Raw genomic sequence first — 7,404 nt, forward strand, 5'->3', positions numbered from 1 at the left:
TGTTGCAGAGTATATCAAGATCTGAGTCCGAATGTCCTTCTCTTGGATTTGATCCTTCACAGTCTTCCAAACTATGATTGAGGTACTGTTTGCTGTGTGTGGGCACTACTCTCTCACTAGGATTTCGAAATTATATCTCTCTTGTGTATAAGAAGAAGGAGATGGGCGGCTATATATATAGAGAAAAGGGAAGGCTCAATTTTCTGAAAGAGACAGTTTCCTGAATTACTGAACAATTGCTTAACTGCCTTATTTGGTGTGAGCCATCACTTTCTATTTATATATAACTGCTAGGTTTAGGTTAGTAATTATTTGGCATTAATATAATAAAAAAAAATTGGAAAATGCATGCATAAGTGGCCGGCCATGGGTGTTATTGGGCCTCACTTGAATTTTGCAGTTCCACAATTTTATTTCTATTTTCTCAAAAATGCTAATTTTCCAATTCGAACCATTTAAATGCCAAAACTAATTATTTAAAAACTAAAATAGATTATTAAATAATATTATCATTTAATATAATTATTAATTAGACATATAGAGTCTCTTAATTAATAAATAAACCTAGAATCTCTTTTCTTCAAAATTTCACCCCTACTTAGTGAAAATTCACAAATTAGACATAGTCTAACTTTTAGAATAATAATTGATTAATCATAAATCAATTATTGAGTCTTACAAACAGTATGGTCTCAACTAGAATGGGGACCATAGATCTATATTATTGAGCTTCCAATAAGTCGAACCGAATTTACTAGGTAAATTCCCTAACTTATTAATTCCTTGTTGAATCCATTCTTAGAACTTGGAATTGCACTCTCACACTTATATAGAGCATTCTATATGTTTCACGATATAGATATGCTATCTCATTTAACCATCGTTATAATCTTAATGTGATCAAAGATCCTCTATATAGATGATTTACATCGAGATGGGATAAATTTACCGTTTTCACCCCTCAATGTATTTGGCCCCTTAAAACACTTAGCTACCTGTAAATGGTGTTTTAGTGATCTAAGATATAGTCACTGAAACAAGAGCTCATCCATTTACTTCTATTTAGCTAAGCTCTAAGGGAATCATCACTTGACTTCTATACACCAGTAGAAGCTATAGATTCCATATTTATATTCAGCGCTCCCACTCAGTCATACTATCATGTTCCCAAAATATACGTATCACCCTGACCCAAAAGTAGGCTTAACTAATAAATCAAAGAACATGAATAACACTCCTGAGATTGAGCCTAAGCATATCAGGATTTAGATTCATTTAATCTAAGATCAACTAGTGATATTGACTTGGAAAGATACAACTGTAAGTTTATAATATCTTGAACAAGTTCAATATCAGTCCAGTCCAATGTGTACTCCATACATTCGAAACTAGTATACTTTACCTATGTCCTGGAAAGAACATAACACTTACTCCAAGTGTAAGTTTACTTCATCGCTGATTATCACATCAGTGTAAATCCAAAGCACTGATGAAACAAGGACTTAGTCTTTTGAATCATATAATCACAATCACATTCTACTGTGTTTACAATACTGTAATTGTGAATAAATATATGTTCTGGACTTAACTGATGTTGTGCATATATTAAATATATATATTAAACCATAAACATGAAAAATACATGTTAACATAAACCATTTCAAATCTCTTAAATTGATAACTAATCAGATTGTAATGGGTTTTATTTAGGGCACAACACCCAACAACTTAAGCATTCACCTGCCTTCAGTCAAATTTTAAGCCTTCTATCTCTCTCTCTTTCTCTCTTCAATTTTTGAACCCTATAGTGATAGAGTACGTGCCCTCACATAGCAAGTTGGTACTCAATTATAGTGTGTAAGACTGTGAAGAATCCAAATCAACTGAAGGATAATCGGGCTCAGATCTTGGTGATACTCTGCTACAGAAATGATACAAGGGTTAGAGATCTGAGCGGAAGGAGTCATTTAATTCCGCTGCAACCAATGTAAGGTTTCTTAAACTTTATATGTATTTAAATTACATTCTTTTAGAAATTTATATTTAGGATGTTTAATAACATACATGGTAGTAAATCTAGATCCTGGTAAAATAATCTCCAAAAACTGGCCTCAGAGCCATGGTAATGATTTACTTTCATGAAATATGGATTTAAAACGATGTTTGTGTTGATTTGGATGGTTTTATGTTGGTTTATGTGCATGTTTGGTGATTGTATGGAAATCGCAATTTAAGTTGATAAATATATATTTTTTTGAAAATATTTTTACTCGAAAGTAGACAAAAAATTAATTAATTTAGGCTTTTACATAATCTAATTTGGATTTTTTATGAATTCGTTATGATTTTTTTTTGAATTTGGATGAAAATATCTCATTTTGGGAACCACATGTGCGTGCGGGGGGATGAGTGTACGCTCGGACAGCACGCGTCTTCAGACAAGTACATAACCGAGGATACTCGGACAAGGCCCTGTCTGAAGGGCTGCTCACGACGAGCTCCCTTGGCCAACAGAGGCTGCACGCAGCCCTTTCCCTCGCCCATTCCCCTTCATCTGGGCACGCAGGGGTATGCATTTTATTTTGTCATATCTTTTGATTCAAAAATCATTTTTCATTGAAACAAAATTCAAATTTTGGTAGAATTTGTGTAGAATCTGAATTTTCAATTAAAAATCTTATAATCAGAATAAAATTAACTTTTTGTAACACCCTAACTAACATAGGCGTATTACGTGATTTTTAAACATGCTGTGCAGCTCGTTGCTAGTCAACGAGATTTATGGAAAACGTGATTAATTAAAAATTTTGCTTTTTAATTAAACTTATAAAATATTTATACAAAAGACTCGGGATCCCGATTACAAAATCATTTACAAAAGTTTACTGTTCATACAAAATAATTGTCGCCTAGCGACTAGTTACAAAAATTAGCCTTGCTGTCCCGAGGATCGTACGCTCCAGGCCTAACCGCCCCGACATGTACAATCTTCATAAGCTCGTTCACGGTCCATCAGCTTTAGCCTTGCCTTTACCTACACATAAACGTAGCATTGTGAGTCGACAGACTCAGTAAGAAAAGCATAATAATACTCATACATAAATCCCGGTCATGATCAGACGCCCATACCCCTGATCATAACCCTAACTGCCGTGTCCAACACGATACTGAGTCCCCCTAACTGCCGTGTCCAACACGGTACTGAGTTCTGAACGTTCATTGGGACGGTACTATTGACAAGTAACAGCCTGATCGGTCGAACCGGTCATACTCATTTCTTGGTCATACTCCAGCCTGTACCGACGTGTTACAGTATCCGCCTGATCGGTCGAACCGGTCATACTCCGCCTTGGTCATACTCCGGCTGTCTACCGACGGGATACGTCAATAGTAAGGAACCACCAACCTAAGTGTCGGCTGATCGGTCGAACCAGGTCATACTCGGCCGTCGGTCATACTCCAGCCTATACCGACGTGACAGGGTTGGATGGTTCGAAGCCAACATACATAACTAATGTAATCTAACAGGCTTCCTACATGCACGCTAAATATGTAATCTACATATGCATACTGTTATACTAATCATACCTGGATTCCGAATTCAGGTGTGCCGGTCAACCTGACTGGAACTTAACTGCGCGGCGGATTACAGACTCCTAAACCATAAAAATCACAACACTATAAGTGACACGCTAAATCACTTCCCGGGGACTTAAACTAGGAACTAAAAGTTTCCCTATCGATAAAAAGCATGGCAATACCCCCAAAAACATAAAATCGAGGAAATTAGGGTTCCTGAATTTTCCCCAACCGGTAGACCGGTTGCCCAACCGGAATTTCGGTTCTGGGAAATTTCAGAACCCCATCCGGAATTCCGGATGCACAACCGGAATTCCGGTTCCTCGCAGGCAGCAACATCAAAAATTCATATTTTTCTCAAATCAACTCCAAATAACATGAAACCTTCCAGACCTGTTCTATATATCCCCTAGAACATTTCTAAAGCTTCAAAACCACCCAGATTGTACATAATCAAAAATCACCATTAAAGCTCAAGTTTTGAGTTCTAAACTCAAACTTGAGCAAACCTAGCTAACATGCAATCAAACTAGCTCAAATCTATTCAATCAAGCCTAGAATAACCTCTGAAAACAATAACAAACATCAACAACATCACAGCAACAGATTCAAGACATTTCTCTTTGAAAACCATAATTTTTGCATAGAAAAACCTTAGCTTTGCTCAACCTAAGAATCATGCTTCAAAAACAACTCAAATAACCTTAATTTAACATGCTCAAATCTCAGAGAATAACAACAAACTCACAGCAGCAACAATATCAAATAATCATGCATGCATTACACCAAACTTTCTTAAAACCCAAGAAAACACAAAGAGGAGTTACAAGTGATCAAACCTTGACTTGGGTTACACAAAGAGATGCTGAAAATCACAAGAATTGAGCAAGAACACCCAGCCCTAGCAGCTCCAAGTCTTGGCTGAAAAGAGAGAGAGAGAAAGAGAGTTTTTTTAAAAATTTTCTATCTTTTTCTAAGTTGTGATTTTTGAAATGAGAAAATGAAATTAAAAGACACCTATTCCTATTTACTTCAGCCAACAATTAACTAAATAAACATTTATTTTTCAATTAATAAAATCACTAAAAGACAAAATATCATTGGGGCAAAAAGACCATTTTGCCCCTCCACACTAAAATAACATAAATAACACTAAAGGGGTATTTTTGGGAAATTCTAAATTCCCGGCCATTCCCGACATTCCCAATGTCTAATAAACCGCCCCAAACTACTAACATACTAAGTTGTGATTTTTACTGAGCCAAACACCGAGTTCCAAAATACCGGGCACCGGAATGCAAAATTATGAAAACTACTACATGACATAAAAATGCATCTCTGAATTCAATAATAACAGTATAATAATTTATTTAAATAGCTATAAATAATTTCATAATTAAACGTGATTAACTGCTAATTTCCAAATTAAACTAAGCGGTCTTTACAACTATTCCCCCCTTAAAAGGATTTCGTCCCCGAAATCTAACCTGAATAACTATGGATATTGAGCTCTCATATCTGACTCCAGCTCCCAGGTGGCTTCCTCCACCTTGCTATTTCTCCAGAGAACTTTGACCAATGCTATGGTTTTATTCCGAAGGACTTTATCCTTTCTATCCAGGATCTGCACTGGCTGTTCTTCATAAGTCATGTCTCGGCCGTTAGCTTCTAGGCTCTCATAACTGAGTATATGAGAGGGATCTGAAACGTATTTTCTCAACATTGAGACATGGAATACGTTGTGAACTGCTGATAAAGCTGGAGGCAACGCTAACCGGTATGCCACTTGACCTATCTTCTCGAGAATCTCGAAAGGTCCTGTAAATCTAGGGCATAACTTGCCTCTTTTCCCGAAACGTTTGATCCCCTTCATCGGAGATACCCGTAAAAACACATGGTCCCCTACTTGGAACTCAACATCTCTGCGTTTCGGATCTGCGTAACTTTTCTGTCTACTCTGTGAGGCAAGCATTCTAGCTTTTATCTTCTCTATTGCCTCATTGGTCCGGTGCACTTACTCTGGACCTAGGTATTTCCTCTCCCCTGTCTCATCCCAATGAATGGGAGATCTACATTTCCTACCGTATAACAGTTCGTAGGGAGCCATCCCTATCGTACTCTGATAACTGTTGTTGTAAGAAAATTCTATCAACGGTAGATACTTATTCCATGAGCCTTCAAAATTCATAACACAGGCTCGCAACATGTCCTCCAATATCTGAATTGTCCTTTCGGACTGACCATCTGTCTGAGGATGGAATGCTGTACTAAATTTCAGCTTTGTACCCATTGCTCGCTGCAAACTGTGCCAAAATTTGGAGGTGAACTTCGGATCCCTGTCCGAAACTATAGACTTCGGTACCCCGTGAAGTCTTACGATCTCTTTGACATATAACTCTGCCAACTGATCCACTGTATATGTTGTTCTAACCGGCAGAAAATGAGCAGATTTCGTAAATCGATCTACTACTACCCAGATGGAATCAAATAAACCCGTGGTCCTAGGTAACCCGACCATAAAATCCATCGTGATATCTTCCCACTTCCATTCTAGTAGGGTTAGAGGCTGCAACAACCCTGCTGGTCTCTGATGTTCAGCCTTAATTTGTTGACAAGTGAGGCATCTCGATACGAATTCTACCAAATTCTTCTTCATACCGCTCCACCAGAAGTACGGTTTCAGATCTTGGTACATCTTAGTGGTGCCGGGATGCAGAGAATAAGGGGTAGAATGAGCCTCCTCAAAGATCTCACTCCTGAGTTCCACACTATTCGGAACACAAACCCTAGCTTTATGCAGAAGCATCCCGCTGTCTGACACTGAAAAGTCCTTGGCTTGACCAGCCAACACCTCATCTCTGATCTTCACTAACTTTGGATCCGTCATCTGAGCGACTTTTATTATTTCCAACAGATCAGATTGCAGCGTTAAGTTGTGAAGCTGACCTACCACAAACTCAATGCTGGATCTAACCATATCCTCTGCTAGCTGAGGTGAGATCTGAACCATACTAGCTACTTGCCCGGGACCCTTTCTGCTCAGGGCATCGACCACTACATTGGCCTTCCCAGGGTGATAGAGGATCTCAAAGTCGTAATCTTTCACTAATTCCAACCAACGCCTTTGTCTCATATTCAAATCTTTCTGAGTAAAGAAATACTTGAGACTTTTATGGTCGGTATAGATTTCACACCTTTCTCCGTAAAGGTAATGCCGCCAAATCTTCAGTGCAAAAACCACCGCGGCCAACTCTAGATCATGGGTCGGGTATCGCTGTTCATAATCCTTTAACTGACGGGAGGCATAAGCGATAACCCGACCCCAGACCCTGTTTGGATGCATCACAATAAACTACAAACTTTTCCTTGTCTGAAGGCAAAGCTAGCACTGGAGCGGTAATCAATCTCTGCTTCAGCTCCTGAAAACTAGCTTCGCACCTGTCTGACCAAATAAATCGCTGATTCTTCTTTGTAAGTTCGGTTAGGGGCATTGAAATTTTAGAGAACCCTTCCACGAATCTACGGTAGTACCCAGCTAAACCTAAAAAACTTCTGATCTCTGTCACAGTCTTCGGTCTCGGCCAATCCCTGACGGATTCAATCTTCCCGGGATCCACCTTGATCCCATCTTTGCTCACAATATGCCCTAGGAAGGACACATGAGATAGCCAGAACTCACATTTCTTGAACTTGGCATAAAGCTTATGTTCCCGAAGCCGTTGCAGTACCATCTGGAGATCTAATTCATGCTCCTCTTCTGATTGAGAGTACACGAGGATGTCGTCGATAAACACAATCACACAGATATCGAGGAAATCCTTGAAT

This window comes from Cannabis sativa, chromosome 6 (assembly GCF_029168945.1).
Source record: "Cannabis sativa cultivar Pink pepper isolate KNU-18-1 chromosome 6, ASM2916894v1, whole genome shotgun sequence".
Lineage (NCBI taxonomy): Eukaryota > Viridiplantae > Streptophyta > Magnoliopsida > Rosales > Cannabaceae > Cannabis > Cannabis sativa.